At 40.7% G+C, this 24,447-nt stretch overlaps 1 protein-coding gene across 2 annotated transcripts in view; it reads left to right on the plus strand.

The window, feature by feature from the left end:
• PDE8A (phosphodiesterase 8A) overlaps positions 1 to 24,447 on the plus strand; it is a 128,593-nt gene that overhangs the window by 64,193 nt on the left and 39,953 nt on the right. The window lies entirely within an intron of this gene.

Below are 24,447 nucleotides of genomic sequence, written 5' to 3' on the forward strand. Positions count from 1 at the left end.
GGTTTGTGTGTTGCCCTGGGCATGGTACTTTCTTAGTGGAGATGCAGGGCCTTTTTCAGCAGAATAGTTTCCCTGGAAGTCAGTGCCTGTACTCTCTCTAGGCATTTCCTGGAAATTGGGATTCAACTGGTAAGGATCGTCACATACACTTTCTGTGTCCAGCTGCTTATCTGTGTGTGCCTGCATCCCTCTGCAATCCCTCCCATGAGTTGTGCTCAAATTATTTTGAGCTATTGCTCACAAGTTGCAGCTTACACAGCCACCGTAACAGTGTTTACAACCTTTTTTTGTGTGTTTTTTTTTTAAATTGTTTTTAAATGCTTTTACTTAAAGGAAAATAACAAGTCCTTTACTTCTACAAACTAACGAGCCTTCAAATCTGGAAAAGGCTGCTACAGAGTGGGAGGGAATAATAAATTTTTAATTTCCATGGTGAATAGGGCAAGAAATATTATATTCAGCCTTAATTATAGAGAATATTGAAGTTTGATAAGCTGGAAAAACCTCAGAGAGGACAGTGAAACAGTTCAGTAGGTTGTTGAGAGAGTCATGGAGCTTAAGAGAAGCTTAGGTAAGTGTGTGTTAAGGGTGATGTAACTATATTAATCCTGCCTTGCGACAGAGGACGATCCAGATAACCTCTGCAGATGCCTTCTAGCTCTGGGATTTGGTGTTCTGCCCTGTGAAAGTATAAGCTTTTCTTGTAGTGTAAATTATTGACTGACTTCTCTGCCCTGTGTAGAATGATCTCTCGTCTCTGGCTACATTTTGTTCTGGCTTACCTGTTTCTGTGTTTGCTGCTCTACTAGGGCATGCAGTGGGACCAGCTCCTTCCACCTTTGGCCTTTATTTGTGATACGTGGTAGCCCAGGTTACTTCTGTCTGTCCTGGGACTATTAGATGTGTGATGATCCAAATGCTGGTTTTCCTATTGCATGTCTCCTTTGAAAAGTGGCAGTCCTGTATCTGGGAATTGGGTGCTGAAGACAGCTGTCTGAGTATTGATTGAGGGGCTGAGTTTGGGCACAAGACTTAATCAGGCTGATCCTTGCCCTTTCACCTTGTTTTGCTTCGCACTTAATGTCTTTCTTGCTCCGATCAAAGTCCTGCAGCAGTTGTGACCCGTTTCTGCTGCATTGATGCAGGGATTAAAAATCGCTATTCCAGACAAAAAACCAAATGCACTAACCTTAAGAAAGTCTTTTTTTTTTTTTTTTTTTATAAATCACAGCACATTTTGGTTCTCTCTGCTGACGTAGTGTTTGAACATTTGGGATTCAAGCTTTTTTCTGCAACTGCAAGAGGCAGAAGTAACCTTTTTGCCAGGAAAACCCACGATCTCATGCAATCACGTGGCCCCGGGAACTGGAACTCTGGCATTGAGGGAAAGATCAACTATTTTGAGATCCCTTAAAGAGATTCTAGACCTGGTAACATTGGTACTTAAAAGTGAAGAAAAAAAGAAAACATTCTGAGAAGAACATAAAACCAAAATACTACGAGAAAGAAAATTCTATCCAAAATTATTTGGTTTAAAGACGCTATCAAATCAGTATTTGCATGTCTCCCAGAACAGTATTTCCATGGTCTGAAATACTTAAAAGAATTATAAAGATCAGTGTGTCTATGTCATAGACCTATATTCACCCTGAAGAAAAAAAAAACACCATATTTGTGAGATATTGCTTCTTCTGTAATATTCTGAGGAACCACTGCTATCTTTAACTAGATCTTACTCATTGTTTTTGTTTGTCAGCCCATCTTGAAAGGTCCAACCTACTCTGTTCTGACACCATTTCTTGAGAGCTAATTTTTGGTTCTTAATGTCTCTTCACTCCAATGTGCCCTAGAACTTGTCTCCTCCTTACATTTACATTTTTTTTTATGTAGCATTTTATCCAGTTTTTAAATTTCTGTGTAGAAACAACTGCTTTTTACTAGAAAGTAGGTTTCATTTTTTTCCAGGAGAAAAATGCTTCATTCAGAATTATATATGGTGACATGAAAGGCTTTTATAAACAAAAGATATTAAGGAATGCCTTAATTCTCTTTTTTAAACATCAACTTCATTTTTCAAATACACTTATTATTTTCCCGTGTTAGTGTGTGTATCCTATTAAAGCTCAAGGGGTGAGTGTTGAGTCATTCAAAAGGGCAGATCCTCCCAGATCCCACTCCACTGCCAGCAGCTCTGTCTATTCTAAGCCAGACAGCCCTGTGAGCTCTTCTGTCTTCTAAGCTCCTTTGTATCTGAAACATGAGTTCCTGCATTTGTCTGTAAATTAGATGTGACTAGGAGTTAATTCTCCTCTTTTGCTCCCGTTTATGTACAAAGAGCTGAACTTCTTCATAACACCTGGAGATAACCGCAGTCCCACCAAGTAGAGCACTCAATGCAAAAATGATACCGCAGCCTTCTAGTTTGAGATTTTCTGAGAAGTTCATACCAGACAGTTACCTTAAAAGGTACCAGTCTCCTTAAAAACATAAATTTTTCTGCACCTGTGTTTTTTTCTTTCTTCTGCTCTTCAGCTGGGTAGGTAAGTGGGGATCCTTGAGATGTCTGTGCAGCTAGGAATTGACTGCTGAAAATATTGTGTTCAGGAAGCTGCTTCTACTGTGTCCAGGAAAAGAGAAGCTGCTGCTGAAAGTCACTTTAGAAGAAGAATTATCTTATCAAGAATTGCATCAGAAATGTCCTGAACCCATAAATCAAATAATCATGATTTTTGTGTGATCCTTTGGTTATATCAGTGTGATTACTTTGTTTATGACCCTTTTTTTGCTTATTAAGGAAGGTTAGGTTCACTGTTCATTAGTGATTTTCCTTTCTATGTTCAACTCTTGCATTTTTCATGCAATCTGGAGTCTTTTTTCCCTAAGTAGACAGGTTTCTTTATCCGCACCTTTAAGTGATGTAACGTCATCTCCTTGCAAGTCATTCGGTGTGTCCATCTAGCCAGAAACATAGATTTTTTTTGTTCAAACTCTTTTGCGATATTGAATAATTTTAAAGTATACATTCCTAGTATATGACCTCTTTGGCTATATGGTGATTATTAATATTACAGAAGCAACTGAGAGGAAATTACATCAGTAGAGAAGATGAACTGTGCAATAGCAGAAGCTTTATTCACACTGAATACACTATTCATTTGCACAGAAAGATCATTTCTCAATTCAAAGAGGAATATTCTAATTTAAGGTCTAACTTCAGCCATATGTCAAAATCTCTACAGAAACAAAGCTTACCACTGTGCAGTGATCCCGTAAGAAACACATTCCCCTTTGTGGATGGGCAAATGGTAGGTGCATCTAACCCTTGGAGCTCTCGTTTTTCCTGACAAGCACTCTTTTTATATCAGAAAACATTTCAGTTTAGTCCATTTGCTAATTTAATGTAAAGTGACCCAAAATAGGTGTAAAATATAGGAAATGCTATAGTTAGAGGCCTCCAGGTTAAGTCCCCCGTAAGCCCAGGCTTAGGTTTGCATTACTCATTTAATCTGATTAGAAAGTGTTTTTACATTGCACTGCAGAAGTAAAAATTCAAAATACATTTCCATGAAACAAAATCATACATAAAAATTTAATTGTCCATAGGTGATAGGCCATGGTCTAGTTGACATGGTGATGTCAGGGCAATGGTTGGACTTGATGATCCCAGAGGTCTCTTCCAACCTGATTGATTGATAACAACAGATATTCCAGACACAAAGTCAAAAGGAGTTCCCTGTTCAGCTGCACGGGAAAAAGCAGGAAGCGGTGGCCTGGCTTCCAAAATTAATCTCAGTGGTATGGCATTGTAGAGATAACTGGAAAACATTTTGCATTTTGTCATACCTGCTAGGCTGGGGCCTCAGGCCGTTGAAAAGAGAGAGGGAAATCCTGTAGAAGTTACTATCCTTTTTGCCAGACCCTATCAAGAAGAGACAGTAACCTCTATCAGCAGATTGCTCAGCACAGCCACCCACCCTTCCTATGCTGTCCCAGCTTCTGTGCTTGCACACAATAGGATTCCACAGTTTCATTTATATTTAAAACCACGTGCTGTCTGCCTTTGGTCAGCATGTTCACCTCTATTGATATAAATCAGAACTTAACAATGGAAGGCCCTAAATAAGTGCACCACGTAGATGACAGACTTGTATAGTCATGTATCTCCGCTTGGGTTGTATCACACCACCATCACTCTGCAGGTCAGAGCAAGGTCTCTTTCCCTATCCATGTATTAGCCGTAAGTCTTAGTGGAATGGAAATTTGGAAGGGGATTTGTAGTAAAATAATGTTTCCATCCTGAAGCCATGGGGATTTTGTAGAAAACCTGTCTTCTGGTAAAATTAACTTCTTGACATTGTTGGCATATCCAGGTGAATATCATTCTCTGATAAATACTTTGGAGTTCCTCCAGACTGATTTGCTTATTCTTGGAAGTTTTTGCTAGTGATGTATATATTTTTAGTTTTGTTGTGTAACCAAAGATAGAGGATTGAGAATGATTAGCTTCAGACAGGAGTTTGTTTTCTAAGCCCTTCTTACATTCAAACTGAGGAGTCAGGGTAGAGTGAGGAGTGAGAAGCAGTTTTGAGGTTTTTTATAGACGTGCTGTTTTTTATAGGCATTTGTTGCTCTTCGTGTGTGTGTGGTTTTATTTATTTATTTTTGTCTAGCCATTTGTTAGCCTACGGCTGCTTGCTGGTATTTGGGAAGAACAAAGTCTGCTCAGGTCACTAGAGTTGTATTGCAGATAGATTTGGCCCAGTATGTTTGCCTGGTCATTTGACTGCAGCGTTGATTTGGTTATTGGTGTGTCTTCCTCCCCAGGATTACATACTACATTTTTTGTCTCCAAGGAGAGGAGAATTTGGCGAGCAGAGCTGAGAAGCATCTGGCTCCTTCCTGTTGTTCCCTCCCTCTGTTACTGAGAGTAGAGCGGTCTCGTGGACAGCTCTAAATTTAGCTGCTAATTTTCATCTTAGGAGTCTGTTCTGCTTAGATTTTGGCTTGGAGGGATACCTGGGTGAGAGGAGAGTCCTGGGATTGTACCTACTGAATTGTGTCCCTGTGGGGAACATCACTGTATATTTTCTGTAAGGTCCCCAGATTTTCCTGGATCATAAAGCCCCATCAAGGTCCTAGTCTGACTGTTTGTCAAGAGCTTCTCTTAAGAACTAATTTATTTAGAATAGGACTTAATTCTCTACATCCCTTTGAAAAGGGATAGCTCAAAAGGCAATATAAAGGACCTGAAAAATGATATGCCTCTCAGTGGTCTCTTTACAAGTAGATGAGTAGAGAAGAGAGTTTTTCCAGAGGATACAATTTTTCTTCATACAGTTGATTGGGATGAAATAATGAAGCTCCGTATTTGTGGTCAGTAGTCAAATATTGCTTCTTACAGTTAAGAGATCTTTAAATTGGACAGAGATGGGCAGAATGACATTCAATTAGAGCAAAAATGTCTTCCCATACGTTTCCTTTCTGCTTGCTATAACCTGGCTTTGAGTCATTGTACACCTAGCTGAGAGGTTATTTTTTCAGATCATATTTGACATTTGCCCATAGCTGGAAAAAATGAGAGCAGAGCAGATTCCACAAAGCAAACACTGAAATCCAAAAAGGAGATGTCATACCTACTGTTTGGTTCTACTGCCAACAGTGCTGAGCTTCCTTCACATCAAAGTATTTTAACAAGAATATTATATTATATGTATGTATACATTATATATATGTGTAAGACTGGTGGTAGTATGATCATAATGAAATGGTACCTGCATTTCTGACACTGCCTTCCATATATTCACTGTTTATCCTTTTTATTCAAATTAACTTTTTATGTGTTTTAAAATAATGGGAACATTTACAAAATATTTAGAATTATCAACAATATGAATCCTCATAAATGATGTTTTCAGCATCATAAAAGTAAATACTTGGAGTCAGATCTTAAACAGACCAAACTGGTGTAGTTCCTAGACTTACAGGGAGCAGCTCCAATTTGCATCAGCCAAAGATCTCTCCCTATTTTATTGAGACAGTAATTTTCATGCAAAACACACCAGACATCACAGGATTCCAGTAGTTCCGGCCCATTTGTCTGCTGCTGCTAGGAAGTTGTTTACTCTTTTGTATCACTCTCTGCTGACGTCTGCTCACTGAACAATGTCATCAAATTTCCTGTTTTTTTGGCTTGTGGAAAGTAGCTCCCCCACCTTATGCTAAAGCTTTGCTGCGTGGAGATCTGTGGAGCCGGATGCACCCAGCAGACAGGATGTAAGGTTAAATGCAGCATAGCTAAATAAATAAAGTAGGTGTTCAGTTGTGAATTAGAGCTGCCTACTTACCAGGAGGATAAAGCTGACAGTTTAAATATCGAGCAGTGATAAAACCCCACATTTGTTTCAGGTTGTGGGGGTTTTTTTGTGGCTTTTGGATTTTTGTTTCCGTTTATGTGTTTTCTTGCAGGATTATGCTAGTAGTTTCCTGAAGCAACCTGGAATAGTTTATAATGCGGTGCTGTATGATGCATAGGTGAAAACACCTCCATCCAGGTATTGCAAAACATTCTGCAAGCTGTTGACTGTGAAGCTGCTAGTGTTGTAATTCTGTAGACAGAGGAACTGTCAACAACACATTCATCACTAGTTCCCCTACTAGCTAGCGCAGCAGAGTCTGGTTGCTGAGATCAGGAGTACTGAAACTCTGCCAGGGGTCTGATCCCCTTACATTTTTGGTTTGCTTGTTTTTTGGCCAGTGCCACAGGGTTATTAACTTTCACTTGGACAAGACCCCGCAATGAGCAGAGCAGACCTTAGATCAACAGTTCTTCCAGACAAAGCTTGGGGCAGCTTTAGTCAGTAATGCTAACAACGTCATCATATTGGCGTCCTGTCATCCATAGCAAGAGGAAGAACCTATTGGAAAAAATAAACAAACTTTGCAAAATAGGGCACACTGTGTGCCTTATGGTACTTGAGTCTTGTGCTTCCCTATGGCTTCTGTAGGTCTGTCATGCTCCGAATGGTTCCCCCCAGCGTAGTGTTACACTGTCTCCAAATCCTATTTTTTCTTTCCCCAAAGAGCTTGTCTATTTGGCAAAGAGCAGTTGATCACTTCACGAAAGCAATTCTTGTAAGGAATCTTCTGAAGTCCTTTATTTAAAACCAAACAAAACCAAACCAAAAAAAAAAAACAAACAGAAAAAGAAAAAAACCCACAACTGAGAACAGTTGGAGTTGTCCTGCAGAGCAATGAAAAAGTCAGGGTACATCTGAAGACAGACAGACCAACGGGGTGTGCTGGAGTGGTATGCAGGAACTGGCACACCATTGTGGGGTTTGAATTTGTGTTTGGTTTTTCAAGGTTTTTATTATGCTACAGCCAGAACATTTTGCCTAGTGCTTTTCTCTACTAAGTTCAGTTTTGCTGCACTGTCTCAGTGATGTTTTCAGCAACTGGAAATAGTCTGAGTTGTGAAGTACTGAGTGTGGAGCATGTGGGCTGTGTCACCTCACTGCAATGCTGAGTTCTCTTTGTCTTTTCTGATTTCTTCATGTCTGAGACTGTGCAGAAACAAAAATGCTGTTTCCCTCAGAGTATCTCCCTTTATGGTCAGAAAGGAATATAATGTGTTCCCCCCAATACAGAGTTCCTGTTCTTCCATCATCCTGCATCCCTAATGGGGCCCATAGTCAATATACCGAGAAATGAACTGGATGCAGCACCCAGCTGTGGGTACCTGTGTGAATTTGCTTTGTGTTTCCAAATGTTTGGTTTCATTTGCAATGGGATTGTCTCAGTAAGATCATACCAGTCCTTAAACATGAACATTCTCTCAGACAGGCTGCCAGGCCAAGTTGGATAAGATGTGGTCAGCTTGCACTTTGGTCAGTTAAATCCTTGCAGTGAAAACCTTGCACTCTGCGCAAGTAAAAATAAAGAAGTTGATCTAGTCCCTGGTGTAGACCTGCCCATAGCACAGGACCCACATCAGTCACCTTCCGATTTGGAACAAGCACTGTCTGTGCTGAGGGAAGCTCAGGAAAGAAGCAGGAAAGGAGATGGCTACAGACAATGAGTTCAGTGCCTAGGCAAAGGTAACGCTTCATCCAAACAATTGGCAGGGGCTTCTCTCTCTTTGTTTCTCCCCTGCCCTTCTTCCTCTCTCTGTATTCCCTGTTCCCTCCTCTACATATTTTCGGAGGTTCATCCTGTACCTTTGTGCCCTCCCATCAGATAACAGTGGTGGTGTCTGATTCTTTCGACCTCTGCCCCCCCCATCACTACTCTTATTTGCAGTACTGCCCTCTTAAAAACCCCCTGTCCTCTTTTCCATTCCCCTTCTCAGCTTCTGCTGAAGTTTGAACCACTCGTGGTGTTACAGAGAACAAAAATTACCTTTGGGGCTACATTTTCCCTGTGGCAAAGCTGTGGAAACTCCCAGTTGCCTGCGTGGACTGTAAGGCTGGATAGAGCACTGCGTCACTGGGGAGAGGGGACCAAGAGAGCACGCTCTGCCACCCAACTTGGTCTACAGAGCTGGCTGACGTACGTGCTGAAAGCCCAGTGGGCCCCAGGAGGCCTAATATAGTGTATTCCTTATCCTCTGGTGGAAGAGGAGAGCTCTGAACAAATTGTGCCTCTGGGGCACCTCAGTACCAACCTTCTTCCTGGGGCCCTTGACAGGGGTTGAGCCAAAGGGCTCAAAATCAGAGCCTGCTGCCTCCTGCTCCTGATTAAATTTATTCATAACTTGCCCTCATGGAGATTTATAAGTACAGGTGCAAGCTAAAACCTCCTGAAAAGATATCATTAATTTTATTTCTAACAAATAAATTCCAGATGTTTGCCTCTCACTCCTGGAGTGCTGATATAATCAGCTTGAAGCTCCAGTTGTTGAGTCTTGTGTTAGATGACAGAACAGAGAGTGAAATGAATGCTCTCACCATTGCCCATGGCTGGAAGTCAAAGGGACACAGTTTTTCCGACCAGACGAAGCTGGGAGAGTTCCAGATGAAAGTGGGAGAGTTGTACTGAGAAAACAACTGGTAGGCACTGTAGTGACAGAAGAGTAATAACTAGATTAAAAAGAAAATAAAAATAATCTTGTATGACAGAAATACTGGAAATAATGGAACATTTCAGGAAGAAAATATGCTATCATGTACGGTAAGAAATAGGTCTGTACTTATCAGAAGGTGTTTCTTGCTGCAAACTGTGAAAAGCTGCTTACGTGGGAAGCATTAATTTGCATAGTGCTGCTTGTAAAGCCTAAATTCTCAAAGTCGAACTTGGGGGAAGAAGCTGTTTTTTCTTGACTGGTAGAGCCAACAGATTCTTCTTCTTCTAGAAAAAATAGCAAGCCAGTCAAATGGTAGTCCTGGTAATTCTATATGCCATGAAGATTTTAAAAAAATAGGCTAAAAATACAAAGGAGAACTGCAAAACAAAATCATCAGTTAAGCTATTAAGTTGTCATGAACACTGTGAAATTCCATCTTAAATCTTGGTCTGAAGTGGAAATGTAATATGTGGTATATGAGTTGAGACAGCCATAGTTCCATGTTTACAGTGTCAGCAAAATATTATTCACAATATAGGCATGGTTCATAAAAACTCAGTCTTAAATGCTTTAAGTAGTATTAGTTTGTGCTTCAAACAAGCCATGCTTTACTTCCCAAAGAGTACATGGGTATCAATGGCAGGGTTGTATTATTGAAGAATAAAGAAGGGGCATGAACCTGAAATATCACACATGGTTGGTAGGCAATGTATTTGTTAGATTTGTCTGACAAAGAAGGAAGGACACAGAGTGCAGTGGTGGACCTTACCTTTGTACAAGTGTCCTTTTTAGCTTTCATTGCTCACTGAACTCAGAAAAAGAGGTGTGCAAGAAGACAGAATCCGTGCACTGAATGCACTAGATATTCTCTCTTCCAATAGCAGGAAATTGTCAATTGTGTCACAAAACCACTGCAAATCTTGCTTGCTTCATCTGGAAAGTATTTCTGCGTACAACCTTGTATTGTGGCGTGCAAATTTTGTTACTCTGTTTTGTGGGGAACATACTGTGAGTAATTTATGTCTAATGGAGTAGTGGTTTGATGCCACCTCTAATATTTTCCTGCTGTTTCACAGAAGGTTTGTTTTGTTGGAATACATTTGAATGTTCTTAGTAAAACTATGTTACAAAATGTGACTGGATTAAATTACGCACCTCATAGTATATTCTGAGTACGACATATTGGTTCAAATTACTCAGTGAAGAAAAAAGTAGAACTTTGGTGTTCCGTGGTAGCTGCCTAGACTGTACATGTTAGGGGCTCATACTAGTCAAAATATATTCCTGACGCAACATAGTACTAAAATTGCAAAGTTCAACATTTAGCAGCACACCATTTGTTTTGTCTTTGGAGGATAAGAACAAAAGAGATGCAGAAAAATCTGCTAACCGCACAAATATGGATGTGGTAAGAACATTTGTCCTGGCTCAAAGGAACATGCAAACACATAAAACAAGTCAAATGAAACTTCCCATGATTGATAAAAGCTTTCTTAATCAAGAACACTGTTCTCTCCTGCATCTATAGTAATTACGGCCTTATGTTCAAAGTTCATAGAGGAAGAAAAACAAATCAGGTGATCTGAGTAATAAAACTTCTCAAGAGTTTGATCTACATCATTCTTCAGTGAGTTTATAGGTTTATTTTTATTTTTTAATTCTCCAAGTGACCTGTAGTTTTATTGGAGCCTTATTGGAACTGTTCGTAGAGTGGCTTTTCCTTTCTGTCTCTCACATGAGACATTAGATGTTGTACTAGAAAACTATTTATCCCTGATATCTAATTTATTTGTAATGTATGTGTTATATTTACTATTTCACACAGGCTATCTTTACCATTAAACTGGCTTATAGAAATGCAGTAGAATTTTTACAAAAAGCAATAGTTTTGTTTAATTCTAGGCCTACAACTTTCCAGCTAGGTGTTGTGTCCTAGAAGTCAGGCTGAGCTCAGGGTTATGTCATGAAACTGCACTAAACTGGATATTTCATTAATAGAATTTTTCTGTTTACTTTGGACATTCTTCTAGTATTTCATTGCTTGGGGGAAAAAGGCAAAAGAAAATAAATGAGTACAGTTGGTTTTTTACTCAGCTTTGCTAGGGATACAGACGAGTTTCTTTTGTGTGTTGCAGGCAGGTCTGAGGAGTTCTGAATCCCCGCAGTCGGGCTGTTGCAGATACAGGGTCTGTCCTCCCCGAGGGAGGACACAGAGGCTTGCAAATTAACATTTCCTGCTAAAATTTCTGGTAAAAGCTCCCTGCCAGAGCTATCAGCAGTCTGGATCACTGTCTGGGAAGAAACACTTGGTGCAGGGGAGGAAGAAGGAAATGGTGACTGTGAACTTATTAACGGTGTCGCCAGACAGGACTTTAATGTCTATTTTCTCTTGTTTGTTCATAAAGCTTTCACGCTCACAGCAGAAGGGCCTAGGCCCATTGCATCCTTTCTTAGAAAAACCAGCAGAGTAAGAAACCAAAAATGTTCAGGGTGGAAACATATTTTGGGTAGGTAGTTGCAAAACAGACTAAACCAGCTTCCATCTTGTCAGATGCCAGAATTTGTATCTCAAGGGAGATTGATTTTGGATGGATGCCAGTTTTCCTTGCAACTAATCAGGGTTTTTTTTTGCATAGGTTGACACCATTTCATTATATAATGACTAAGTGGAGCCTCTTTGTTTCCTATAGCTCCTTCTTCTAATTCATCATTGTTATCCAAGTGAAATGAGGATGTCGCTGCCTGACTAAATGATGCAGCATGGAGTTCTATGGCATGTGACAGAATAGCCCAGGCTCCTCGTGTGCACAGCTCCAGCACTGATTCCTATCATAGGACAATTGTGCAAGTCTCAGCTACAACATCAGACCTGTTTAGATGAGCCAGATGGATTTAGGTGTCCATAAAATTGTGCAGAAGGTGGTAGGTACCTGGTGATCCTAATACTTGAGAAACTGTTTTGCTGCACTAGTCTCAACTCTGCTCTGCTCACATTTTGCAGTCCTCACCGGGGCAAGCAGAGAACCTGCTTATTTCAGAAATTGCACACGGTGCTGGTGTTCAAACAGCCCCTATGGAAGGGCCCACTTTAGGGTCTGAGGACTTGTAACTTGAGGAGACTGATAAAGCTGCTGGAAAAAAGTTTCCTGACATCCTGTGTGCGTTATAGGGAAGGCAAGCACCACTTTAAAATGGCTGTCCAAATGACACATGAAAAGCCCACATCTGCTTGACCAAATGTACCTTTTAACCACTACCATCTGTGTGCTTGTACGTGTTCATGATTTTATACAGCAGTTATCTGTCTCTGCAGTTTGCAGGTGAACGCACGTGTTTACATTATAGATTTATTCAGTGTTTTTACATCTTCTCTTCTTAGCCCATGTTGTTATTCCTGCATGTCACAGATCTTTCCTTCAAACTCTGTAACTGCAGCAAGACTCTGTGAAAGCGTCACTGCCATTGTATAACTGGTAGAAGTATTTGATGCAAGTATCTCCAGAATGATGTCTGTCTTTCCTGAAAATCTCAAGGTTAAATAGCAATAGAATTTATATGAGGCTATTCAACATCTATAAATTATTAGCTGTGTAATTATGGCCCTTGTACTTTATTTGAGAAATACAAACATTGTACCTGGAGAGGGTGTATCTAGACAGCACCAATGTCAATGAACCTCACTGTGGGCAGGATTTCATCTTAAGTGGCTATTTGATACCCAGCTGAATTTGTTTCCCAGTTAACAACTACAGTGGCAGAGAGCTTTATGGGTTTCCTTGCTGATGGGTTGTTTATTAAAAAGGAGCTGCCTTGTGGGAGACTCCTCTCATGAGACCTTGGTTGCCACAGGTTTTGTCCTGTGAAACTTTACTAGGAGGTGGTAACATATTGGTCACTTTAGCATTTCTAGAGAGAAAATCATCTCCACAATAATTCATTTCATACCAGCAGCGTTGTCTTTGGCATATCCAGCAGTTCTTTTGTAAAGGAAATGCTATTCATAGGCAGAATGTGCAGAGATTGCTTTGTATCAAAGGTAATAGTATAGTTAATTTAAACAGATATTTTTTCAGTTAAGTTAAATAAAATGGAGTGTGCCTACCACAAATCCAGATAGAGTGAAATTCTGTTTACAGGAGAACTAGAATGAAAAGTTGCTTTGCTGCATCAAATTCTACTCAATTGCAATTCTGATTATAATGAAAACCCCACTTTACTAAAGACATGCAGAGTTTAGGGGGATCGGCATGACTGTAAAAAGGTTCTACTGTACTTAAGGAAAAAAAAAGAGTGATCCCATCTACCAAGCGTGTAATATTTAACAAGCCATGTGGGCTGGCAGAAGCACTGTGTGTTACTGAACCAGACTCAAGCAGAAAACCAGTGTCAGGTTTCAAACTACCCTGTAGGTCCTCAGAAATGAAGAGGCATCTGTATTAGGGGAAATCAGTCCCTTATCCCCTCAGCCAGTGAAGTTCCTAGTGGTCAAAAGAAAGAAGGGATCCCCAGCACTCTTAAATCCATTTATCTGTTTTTCTCCTTATGGTAAAACCTGGAGTTAACATGTTGGATTGGTCATTGGTGTGAACAAGCAAAAGTAATGCTAAACCTTAGAGTGAAAAAAGCATGTACTACTGTGAATTTCCTCATATTTTTTCAAAAGATATCTTGAATATGTCTGCAGTATCAAGTCTTCCTCCATTTATTGGAGACAAACTTCTCTATTTAGAAAAGGGTTGAGTGCCAAGAACTTCTCTTTCGGTTTTCTCAACTCTCAGAAGACAGTTGCACTCAGCCTGGGAAACCTATATTCAATAAACAAAAATACTGAAATGTTTATTATCAGTATTGAATGTTTCTCTTTCACTGTACTGGCCTCTGTCCCACTGACTTAGCATTTATTCCCGTCACGAAATTACATCTCAGAGAATACATCTTTGCTCTCTTTGAGAGCAGTTCCCAGGCAGGGTACTGAATAGAGCACAAGCGAGTCCATGCTTGATTAAGGCGGACAGAGCACACCTGTGGCACCATACAGAAAGCCACATGCCAGCGGTGTCCACCAGGTTCACAGGCACCTGAGGAAGCTGTGTGAAGGTGGTGTGCATGGCAGGTGGCTGGGAGAATGGGGAAGAAGAAGGAGAAGGAGGCAGCTCCATGTTATCACCATCCAGTCTAGGAGGACTAAAATCATCTGGCATATCCAGGATGCCCACGTATGCAAAGGGTGGGGATGTGTAAGGTAAAGTAGCAATCACAGGAGCTCGTGTGCAGTTCTCAGTTGGTCAGGAGAGGTAACCTCAGCTTGCTACCTGCCCAGCTGTGATCTGACAGCAGTTTGCTGCAGGCCATTTGACACTGCTTGGGAAATTTATGCTTTGATGATAATGGATGGCAGAAGATAGAAAAAATTATAATGGTTAGTAAAGCCTGAACTGTATCAGTGCAAACAATGGGTTATTAATGACGACAGAAAAAGCAAGTTTGTTCCTTACAAATGGAAGGCTTAGGACAAAATAGAGATCTTCTAGGAAGCCTAGCAGATCCATTGACTGGTTTATGCTATTTTTGTGCTGTACTCTCTTGCTTTGCTTGGTCTGTTTGTGATGATTGCAGTGTTGGTAGATCAAGGCATGAAAAGTTTGTTTGACATAAAGTAATTGGAAATCTTCCTGATAGACTGGAATTTCCTTTTAGTCATCTGGCTCTGTTCAAATCCAGATGGTTCAAGGAAAACTATCACTGAAATTCATGCGTGTAAAGAAAAAAATAAAACTGATGGTGATGGAGATCTATTGTATCCTGATGCATCTGTAATCATCTCTAAAATAAAACTAGCAAGCGGTATCCACTAGAAAGAAGTAGCTGATAGATATGAAACAGATTAGCGCTTATTGCTACACTCCAGGATCTTGCAGAATCACAAGAGAGCAAGCAGTTTTAATAATATTAAACAATAGAACTACTGTGCCATATTTAAGTCTCCCAGAGTGCCGTGCAGCTCAACTGTTAAAGTGCAGGCAGCAAGAATTTCCCTCTGGGCCAGAAGAATGTAGTATTTGTACTAAAGCGTCTGCTCAAGTGGGGGGATGGAAAGTCAGCTACAGCCTGCCTGCAAAAATAACACACCTGAGGCAGCAGTAAGCAAATGAGAAGTTCCTTCTCAGTTAGACAAAAATGTTGGTAAAGCCAAGGCTGGATTTATTTGTTTGGAGTGATGCAAACCCCAACATACTTAATGCTCTGGTTTCACACGTGTCTTGGCTGATGACCTGCAAGTCTTGAAGACCAATTTCTTCTCTGTCTTCCTGGCTAGCTTTTACATCTGGGTAGAGGTTATTTCTGCCAATAGACGAGAAAGGATAGCACACTGCAACTTTCATATCGATGCTGGCGTATGAGGAGTTAGTTGGTCCCCAGAGCGTGGGTATAGCTCTCCTAGCCAGTGGAGTAGCCAGACTTGTGTCAGGTGAGGGGAAAAGGGGAGAGGAAATAGGTGTCTCAGCCATCTGGGAATTGCTAGGCACACCGTTTTTATGTGGCTACCTTTAAAGCGTTTTGTGAGATAGAGTGTGCCTGGTCCTGATTGCAGATGGGAAACAGAGTGGCCTTAGAGTTGTTGGAGTACAAGGGAATAGCTGCTGAAACTCAGAGAGGTGTAAAATCCACACGTACGTGCTGTTCAGCTGCCTGCAAAGTAGTGTCTTGCAAAGGCCATCACAACCGTTATTTGCAAGTAACCCCAGAATACCAAAGATGCCTGACTTCAAAGGACATTTGCTCTGAAGTGCACGGTATTCTAACTGACCCTTGAATTTTGTCAGAAACAAATAAACATGGAATTAGGTGCTAGTACCTTAAAGACGACCTCTTTTTTTCATCTGAACCAATTCGGTTTCTGCATGTTGCATATTCTATTCCTGTTACCCTTAAACTGGACTCTCCAAAAAGATAAATGCTTAAAAACTACATTTGACTTTGAACAGCTGAAAATGTTCATAGTACTTTTTTTTTTTTGCATTGATAAAGGCATCCATTTCTGCAACCTATGTATAGAAAACCATTATTATAGGGTTTAAAAAATTCCTCTGAAGTACAAGCCAGATCATTTAGGCTGCTGTTTTTCTCTTAGCGCAGGATATAACTACAAATGCTTTACAGCATGCCCTCACCACACAGAAATATTTGGCTATAGTTTAGTGAGCAGCCCAGGGATCCGATGTGGGGAGAGATCACAGCCTCCAGACAAAGATCTGTGCGTATGTGGCCTGAATGGAGAAGGTCTTGAAAAACTTTCAGTCATAAAGTTGGGGACCTTAATGAAAACCCAAGTGAGCCATCTTAAATCTTAAGATGGTGGAGGCCTAGAGCATTTTAAATTCAGTGCTGGTTGGTCATAAAAGCATTTGGCAAAATGATGACCATGGGGCACAGACCAGTGTTAAGGGTATTCAGGTCTCCAGGATGGTTGTGGAGCATATGATTCACATTTTTTTCTCTTCTAAACAGACAGGTGAAATTTCAAGCCCTGTGTACTTGTGTATAGCATACAGGTCTATAAGGGATCAGGTAGATGCTGCAGCAAATACAGCTTGCTAGACTGGAATAGGTTTTGATGTGAGAACTGGTTTCCATTCAACTTTGTTCTCTTTGGACAGAAAAAGTCAAGTGTGGATTAATGAGTAGATGGCTTTCTTTTTCTGACTTGTCTGTGATTTATTCCATCCCTTTTTTTGGTGTGTGGTTCATTGAGAGTGAGGACTCTTGGGGAAGTACATAGCGTGAGATGTGCATAGTCACTTTGCTGGAGTTGTATCTGCTTACCTTAGAAACCTACAATAGCACTGTGGTTACTGAGTCGTAATGTAAATGTGTTTGAATTATCAGAAACTATCCTTTTGAATTTCAGAAATCAGTGGGTGTTTTCCAGATACCAGCTATTATCAAAAGGTCCCAATATGACCAGTGCCTGCTGCAGTCGGTTGGCCAGGAAGCAGGGGGCCTGACGCCGTGCTGAGGGATGCCGGGGCTCGGCACAAGGTGTGCTGAGGCTGTCTCTCTCTCCCCTGGTGACTTGGTTCCTCTCAATGTAAAAATGGAAACAGCAACCATTTCCTCTCTGTACAAGTTTTGAGATCTGTGTAATAGTGCTGTAGGCACGCTAAGTGATAATGACATTTATTTTATCACTAAAATACCCTATCAAGAGCTAAAAAATTTCCCCCAAATTGTTAGCACGTTCTGCGTAAAAGTTCTGACCTTTAACAATGTCAGGGACTGCTGACTGCCTTTTTGTCCTGTCATTGTACGACGTTGCCACAGCAGGCCACTCTTCTGGGCCAGGGGCCACCCAGGCCTTACAGCATTACAAATAATAATAAACGTCACTTTGGGACAGCATCGTTAATTATTCCCAACAAAACAGAATGATTCACTTTTGCTAGTGCCATGCTTGCAGCTTGATAACCAAAATTTCTTGTAACGAATAAGGGGGGAATTTATAAGCAGTACAGAATGGGAGTTGTCAGTTGTATCTGAAGTGTGCTAGAAGACAGTGAGCCCGATTTCACAAGAGTGTTACTCCAATTTTGTTCTAATTTAGCTTTACTTATTGCAGTGGAATAACACTGAAGAAATGCAGTGGGGAATTAGGCCCAGAAGACATACAAACAAACAAACAAACATATATAATAATGGTTGGCATGTGTGGCAAGCCAAACACATAGCCAAAAATCAGCAGGGTCCTCTTCAGGCCCGGGAGAGGCCTGGTGAAACCAGGGCAGCCGCAGCGTTCAGTCCCAGTGAATCAGTCCCAGTCCCAGCTGGGTGTAGATACCTTCTCGATAGCTTCCTCAGGACCTGGGTTAACCCAAAACTTGCCTTTAGACTGAGCAGTGGAAGAGGAGCTGGGTTTCAGGAGCGGTAAAGGTGTTGTCAGGATCTTGGGAATAAGAGAGTGGTCTCATGGCTGGCCGAGCCATCAGCCTGACTTGAGAGCTCTGGCAACTCATGGCACTCAATAAAGCTTTCTTCTCACAAAACCTGCAAACTGTCCCAATTCTGTGTCACTAATGATGTGAATCAAAGGCCAGTGTTTGGCTCTCAAGAGCTAATTTATGTAAAACTGGATCACAACTGGTACTAAAACTTAAGAAATGGATTTAAAAAAAACAGAGGGTATGTTACTCCATTGCTTAGACTGTCTGTCGTAATGGCAGCATCGCAGATAATTCTTCTAGGAATCAACTGAAAACAGAAAACAGATAAAAGGAAAAAGATAATGGAACAGAACTTCAGGTGATCTGCGGGCCTTGAAATATAGATCTAAATCTGTATTGTTTTGTTGACAGAGATGCATCAGTGGGAACCTGATTTAGATTAATGTAAATGCTAGATTTTATCAAAGCAAATTGCACTGAGTCAGAATGCTACATTATGTAAATTACTGAGTCTGTGACATTTGTCTACATCTTTTATGAAATAGAAATAGGAAAAATATCAAGGGCTGGAATTAACAGGTTTCATCTAGGTTGAACAGCAGTTTTGGTAAATCTTAGTTGCCTTTCAGAACTCATTTTTATATTTCAGCAAAGAAACTGGCTACATATGGCTTAGGGTCTTTGAGAGCCAGGCTTACCTTTGTCCTTGAATCTGTTGAGCAAAGGCAGAAGCCTTGGACACTTTGTTCCCTCTTACTCCTTATTCAAACTGTTGTGGCCTCCAAACAACAAAAGGAGTAGCTGCATGGGGCCAGACTCCAACTTCATTTACACTGAAGTAAGTCCATCATGTTCTCCTTGTATTTGGTGGAATTACTCTGAATTTTCACTGTTGCTAACCAGATCAGAATTCAGCCTGTGGACTGTAAAATTCATTTTATGCTCTGAACAGCTGTGTGTGTTAGGAAGATCTGCTCAGCCAGCATTGTATGTAACTTGCAGCAATGTTAAGTTTTGTTACAAAACAGTGCTGTCAAGGTCTGAAAGGAAGATGTGAACAGTGATATTAAGTATTTAGCAGAAAGTGCATGGAAAATAGGAAGCTACGTCTTAAATTCTCTTAGGTAGATTTCCACTGAGAAAGAAACGTGGATGGGATTAGTATTCATATATTTCAGAAAGTGATAAAGATTGTTGTAAACGAAGAAAAATGTGTGAATAGTGAAAACCTGTAGCTAATCCTGAGCATGGAGACTTTCTTGCCCAGAAATGTTAGCCACACCGAGTCACAAAGTCCCTCTCTGTTCAAGTAGAAGCACCATGCTGGTATGACCTCGGTGGACTGGATCCTGGACTTTGTCACGCCAAGTGGGTTGTTTCCTAGCTTTCAGCATCCAAGAGGATTTGGCTAAGGTTTCTGAGAAATAGTATTATCATGTAGAATTCAAATTTCTGCCATTAATAGATCTTGAATCAGTTAAAGTTTAAGGTATGGTATGAATCTATGAGTTCATTTGAGCTGTCATTTTCTAGGGTGATAAATCTATGTTTAAAACAGCAGGTTAAGAAAAAGGATATTTTTTCCTTTGTAAAATTCATCCCTTTGTTTTTCTTACAATTATCAAAATTGCAGTCCTAATGCTTCTAGCATATCTTGATGATCAAGACTGTCAAATCTTAGTGTAATGAGTCAACTCATGCTGATTTATATCACGTACCCATTGTATGTAGAAAACTTAAGTATATATTTTAAAATTAGATAAACACATTTTTGCAATGTGTTAAAATATTGATCTGAGTAAAATGATTAATTTTGCTGGCTGTAGTCCATTAGGACCAGCGATAAAGTCTTATGTCTAATCATTGTAGTTATCTGTGTCATATATTATAATGAGTCAGAGCCTTGAGGTTGAAGTCTATTCGAAGAGGCAGTTACTTAGTGTTAAACTACTAACAGGAATTATCTTCTCGTTGTCTGCTTTCCATACAGCAGCAGTTTCCATATGCAATCCATTCACCAAAAGTTTGCCACTTCTTTGTTGCAATCAGTTGCAGGAAAAATAAGCTGTCACATCTCTTCCTGCAAACTCTAACCTGGAAAAGGCGAGAGAAGAGCAGCAGGAGCAGAAATGCTTCCAGCTGCCCTTTTGGGAGGGATACTAGCAGGAGGCCAGGGCTGTGCATGGCGGTTACATGCCCAGACGAAGAGTCATTCCTGTCATCCGCACAGCCCCATTTGTGGCAGAAAGGAAGTGACGGAGCAGTTGTGGATTGTGGAGGAGGATTTCAGGCAAGCGCTCCTGCTCCCCAGGACACCAGCAGCTCCCCAGCCAGCCCTGCTCGTGAGTGGGTAGTGCTGCAGCAGCCCATGGTCCTGGCTTTGACGAGGGTTACCTTGGGCTTCACAGGGCTCTGCTTTACAACATCTCACAAAAGCTTCATAAAAGGAGTGACTTAAGAAAAGCAGCCCCCGGAAGGAATATGTTTGCCCCTTCATAGCAGGAGTATTGCATGGGAGTTAATAGCCAAAGGATTTTTTGGGGGCTGACTCTGCCCTTTTAGGAGGTTTGCTCTCCTCTCCAATTGCTAATGGTAAGAGAGGCATTTTGGAGAAAGCCAAGATATGAGACCTCTAGCAAACAGGAGTCTGGTGGGCTGCTTTTATGTCCCACATGCCAACAAGGCGGTTTTATCACCGTAGGGAGCATGTGGATCAAGCTGGCTTTATTTCCAGCCTTTATTCCTTTCTACATTTATTCATTGAGCAAGTTCATTTAAAGTTTTTCTAGCTGTAGGAAGGAAAAAAAAAAAACAACCCAGCAACCATGAACCAGACCATTCCTGTAGATTCTGTTCTGGTAAAATGTGAAGAATGACTCATAGCGAGAAGTACTTTACCAGGTTATATCAGGTCAACACTGAGTGTGTTGTACTTTAATCAGATCAGTCACAGTTGTTTGGGTCTGTCTTTTTAAAGCTTATTTCAGTTAACATTCACTTTTTTGTGGACATCGGAAACATGAAATATTTATATTAGCAATTTCAGTGTTTGCAATTTAGCTGCTGCAACATGCAGATAATTTCTGGTGAACGTTAAGCTGCACACAGCAGTCAGCAGGAGACCCCATTGACAGCTATCACATGTGTGGCTAATGCCATTGCCTTGGGACGGATCTCACTTTGTGCCAGGGCCAGGCCTGGTTCGACAGGACAGAAAATACAGTGTTCAAATAAGGGCAAATTTTGGGGAAAATAAGTGCTACCAGCAGCAGTTCAGCGGGTCAGAGAATGTAAAATGGCTGCAATTCCTGTGTGTAAGCATTTAAAGTAGGCTGGAGTTGATTATCTGCTGTGTCTCTAAGCAGAGGGTGTAAACACTTGCTGCTGCAGTAACTGTGCTGCTGTCTGCAATTAAAGCTAACTACTGGTTGCTGACCTGCAGCCTGCTATTACAGGCATCTCTCACTGCCCAGACCTAGAGAAACTGGGCTGCAGCTATTGTGGAAGTTGTGCTAGCACAGAGGAGCCAGAAAGGTTTGCATTTTCAAAAGCCTGAGAATTAGTTACCGTTGCAAACTATTCTAGCATTTAGGTGTCTTTGAGAGCATTAGCCCTGGCGCCAGCCTGTGTTCTTGGTATTGGGCTGCAATGAGAGCAGGCTATGGGGTCAGAAAGTTGCGGCAGGATCCCTTCCTACCATCTGTTTGTATTGATCCCTGGTTCCGAGTTACAGGTGGGCCTCTAATGTTGCTTGGCCAAGGAAGGATTTTCAAAAGACTTGTGCTCAGGGTACTCAAAGTGTCCTGGATGCAGGTCTTGCCACAGTCATGTATGCTATACTTACTCATGAAGTTTGCATCAGTGGCTCTTTGGCAAGGGACCCAGCTCTGTCACGATCAGTTCCAGGAATCACAACTAGTTCTACCTCTCTGTCTTCTCATACACTTTCTTACAGGTTTGTGCCTGCCTGGAACAGTCACATGCATAGGTCATGTCTGTCAATCTGAAAATGTACTTAGGTTTTTGTTTTTCAAGTAGGAAAGAAACTTCAAGGAAGAAGTAGCAAAAGGCGTGAGCGAATAAAGATGTGTTTGTGCAGTTACTATACCTGTGAGCTTTGGCTGGGTTTGGTTTTGTTATAAGCTTGCAGTATTAGAGGTATTTTTAAAGCTCATTTAGTTCACCAATAGTTGAGAGTTTCTGCTAATCCTTGCTGCAGCTTTGATTTTTGACACAGTACTTAATCAGTATGTTATTTCTCAGTGCTACCAGCAGCACACAAAAAGTTGAAATGATTAATCAAGTTATTTAAATAGATTTCAACAGGATTAAGAATTAACTGGAGTTCACCAAAATTTTCCAGCTGAGATGCAGACTGGGATTTTTCTTCTACTCAGGACAGCAAGTTAACATGTAACAAGACGGTTTATCTCATTGGGCAGTGATTGTAACTTAAGCTTAAATGGTGCGTAGACAGGTATTTTCAGTGTAGAAATGGCCACAGGTTTCTGGCAGAAGAGTGTTTTTCAGGCTCAGTCCTTTAAATACATTGATGACCATTCATTCTCAACCTTTTTAAAAGAAAGAAGCATCTGAAAAGCAGTAACTGGCAATACTGGGTTTGTCTCATTTGTTAAAATCCCCCTTGGCCTGGGACTGATAATCCAAGGGTACGCTGGCCTGATAGATGGGGTTTTACGTACCCCCGAATGCCAGTGAAGTTCAGCTCTGGGTCTGAACCTCACAGCTCAGGCCCATTTCTTGATGAAACTGAAAACACTTGCTGCTGGCAGCTGGACTGTACAAAATAAATGTTTCAAAATTTAATTTGAAGTGTGGTTATGGTCAGAGAAGTGACTGTAAAAAGGCATCTCTTACTCAATAGATATGCTCCCTCTGTGTCCTTCAGGCATTTCTGCTGATCTTACAGATTCAGGACAAGTATTTACTACTGTCAGTGCTGCAAAACCAGTAACACTGGTGCAAAGAGCTGGATTCCCTCCTGCTGAGTGCATTATCAGCAAAAGTATTTGCTATTTTCTCATGCAGATTTTGAATAATTGGATGATGAGCCACAAGGGAGAATAAAGCAGCTTGATTTTTCCAACTGCAGAGAGATTTTGGTCTTGAAATTAGAAAAAAACTGACTGGAGAGTATTTAAACTAAGCTGATCTGACCAGAATAACTGGGAGTAAATCTGAAACCCCTCCTTGTCATTTTAACATCAGCTCTTAGGAGGCCCTCTTAAATAACACAGGCAAACACTGGTTCCTGGCTTGTTTGTGCAAGCATTATGTTGCCATTTTTCCTTGACTCATGTTTCTTGCTTATTTAATGTTGCAGTGATGATTTCCAAGTTGATAAATAAATAAAATCACGCATGAGAAACTCTGAGGGCTGAGCAACGGAGCAGTAAGGTCGTAGAAAGAATGGAGCGTGTAATTCTAAAAGATTTTTCTGTGGGATGTGCCAATGGTTCTTTAAAGTTACTTAATGGAAAAATTCTAGGCTGCAAAGCGATAAATCTGATCTTCAAGTGTGGTTTTACTTTGAAAAACAACAATGTAAAAATGCCACCTTTGTGCTCAACAGATCTTTTCTTTGTACGTATGAATCCAGAGATGTCTTCTGTTTACTGCATTGCCAAAAATAATTTTCTTCTGCTTTTTACTCCAGTTACCTTTGAAGTGTCTATGTAACTCCAAGGACCATTGGTTGGACTCTGTTTCCCATTTTGAATCGGGAGCATTGTTATGCCTGCTTTTTAGTTTGTATTTCTGAGATGAGGTGAAAAATATTTAAGCACATGAAAGTGCAGATACTTACCTCGTGGGAATTCCCAAATAACCTAACCTGTGTGATCCTGTTAGTCTCCCTCTGTATTTATGTGTTTAACTAATTTAGAAAGTCCGTCCCATACCAATTGAAGAGTCATTTATGTTCAAGCTTGATTAATGATTAATCATATCAAAGAGAAGCAGTTGTGATAAACACCACTTCTGGTCATTGACCTCCATTGCTTGAAGCCACACATGAAAAGGAAGGATCCCAGCTCAGTTAGTGCGTCCTAAGCTAAACTGTTTATTGCTCTATTACTCAAATGGAATCTAACGTGGGAATCGCTGGCATGCAGAAAGCATGACATATGACAGCATTTTCGCAGCGTCTTTCAAAGCAAATTTGCATGCTGAATACAGGCATCATCAAGTACAAATATCTTGAGTTCTGAAACCTTCCCTGGAGGGTCTGGGCGGGAAGGAGGGATTGCAGCAAAACGCCCTTGAAGAAATTAAATTAGTGTGTTTTCATAGCACTCTTGGGCACCTGTTATATGTGAAATTCTAAGAGCAGAATTACGTGGTTTTGCCTTTCTCCTGGAGATTTAATGATTTTTTGGACTTGAAAAAAACCCCAATTTTTAAACACTTCCATGTTTTGCAGAACAG

This window comes from Nyctibius grandis, chromosome 11 (assembly GCF_013368605.1).
Source record: "Nyctibius grandis isolate bNycGra1 chromosome 11, bNycGra1.pri, whole genome shotgun sequence".
Classification (NCBI taxonomy): Eukaryota; Metazoa; Chordata; class Aves; order Nyctibiiformes; family Nyctibiidae; genus Nyctibius; species Nyctibius grandis.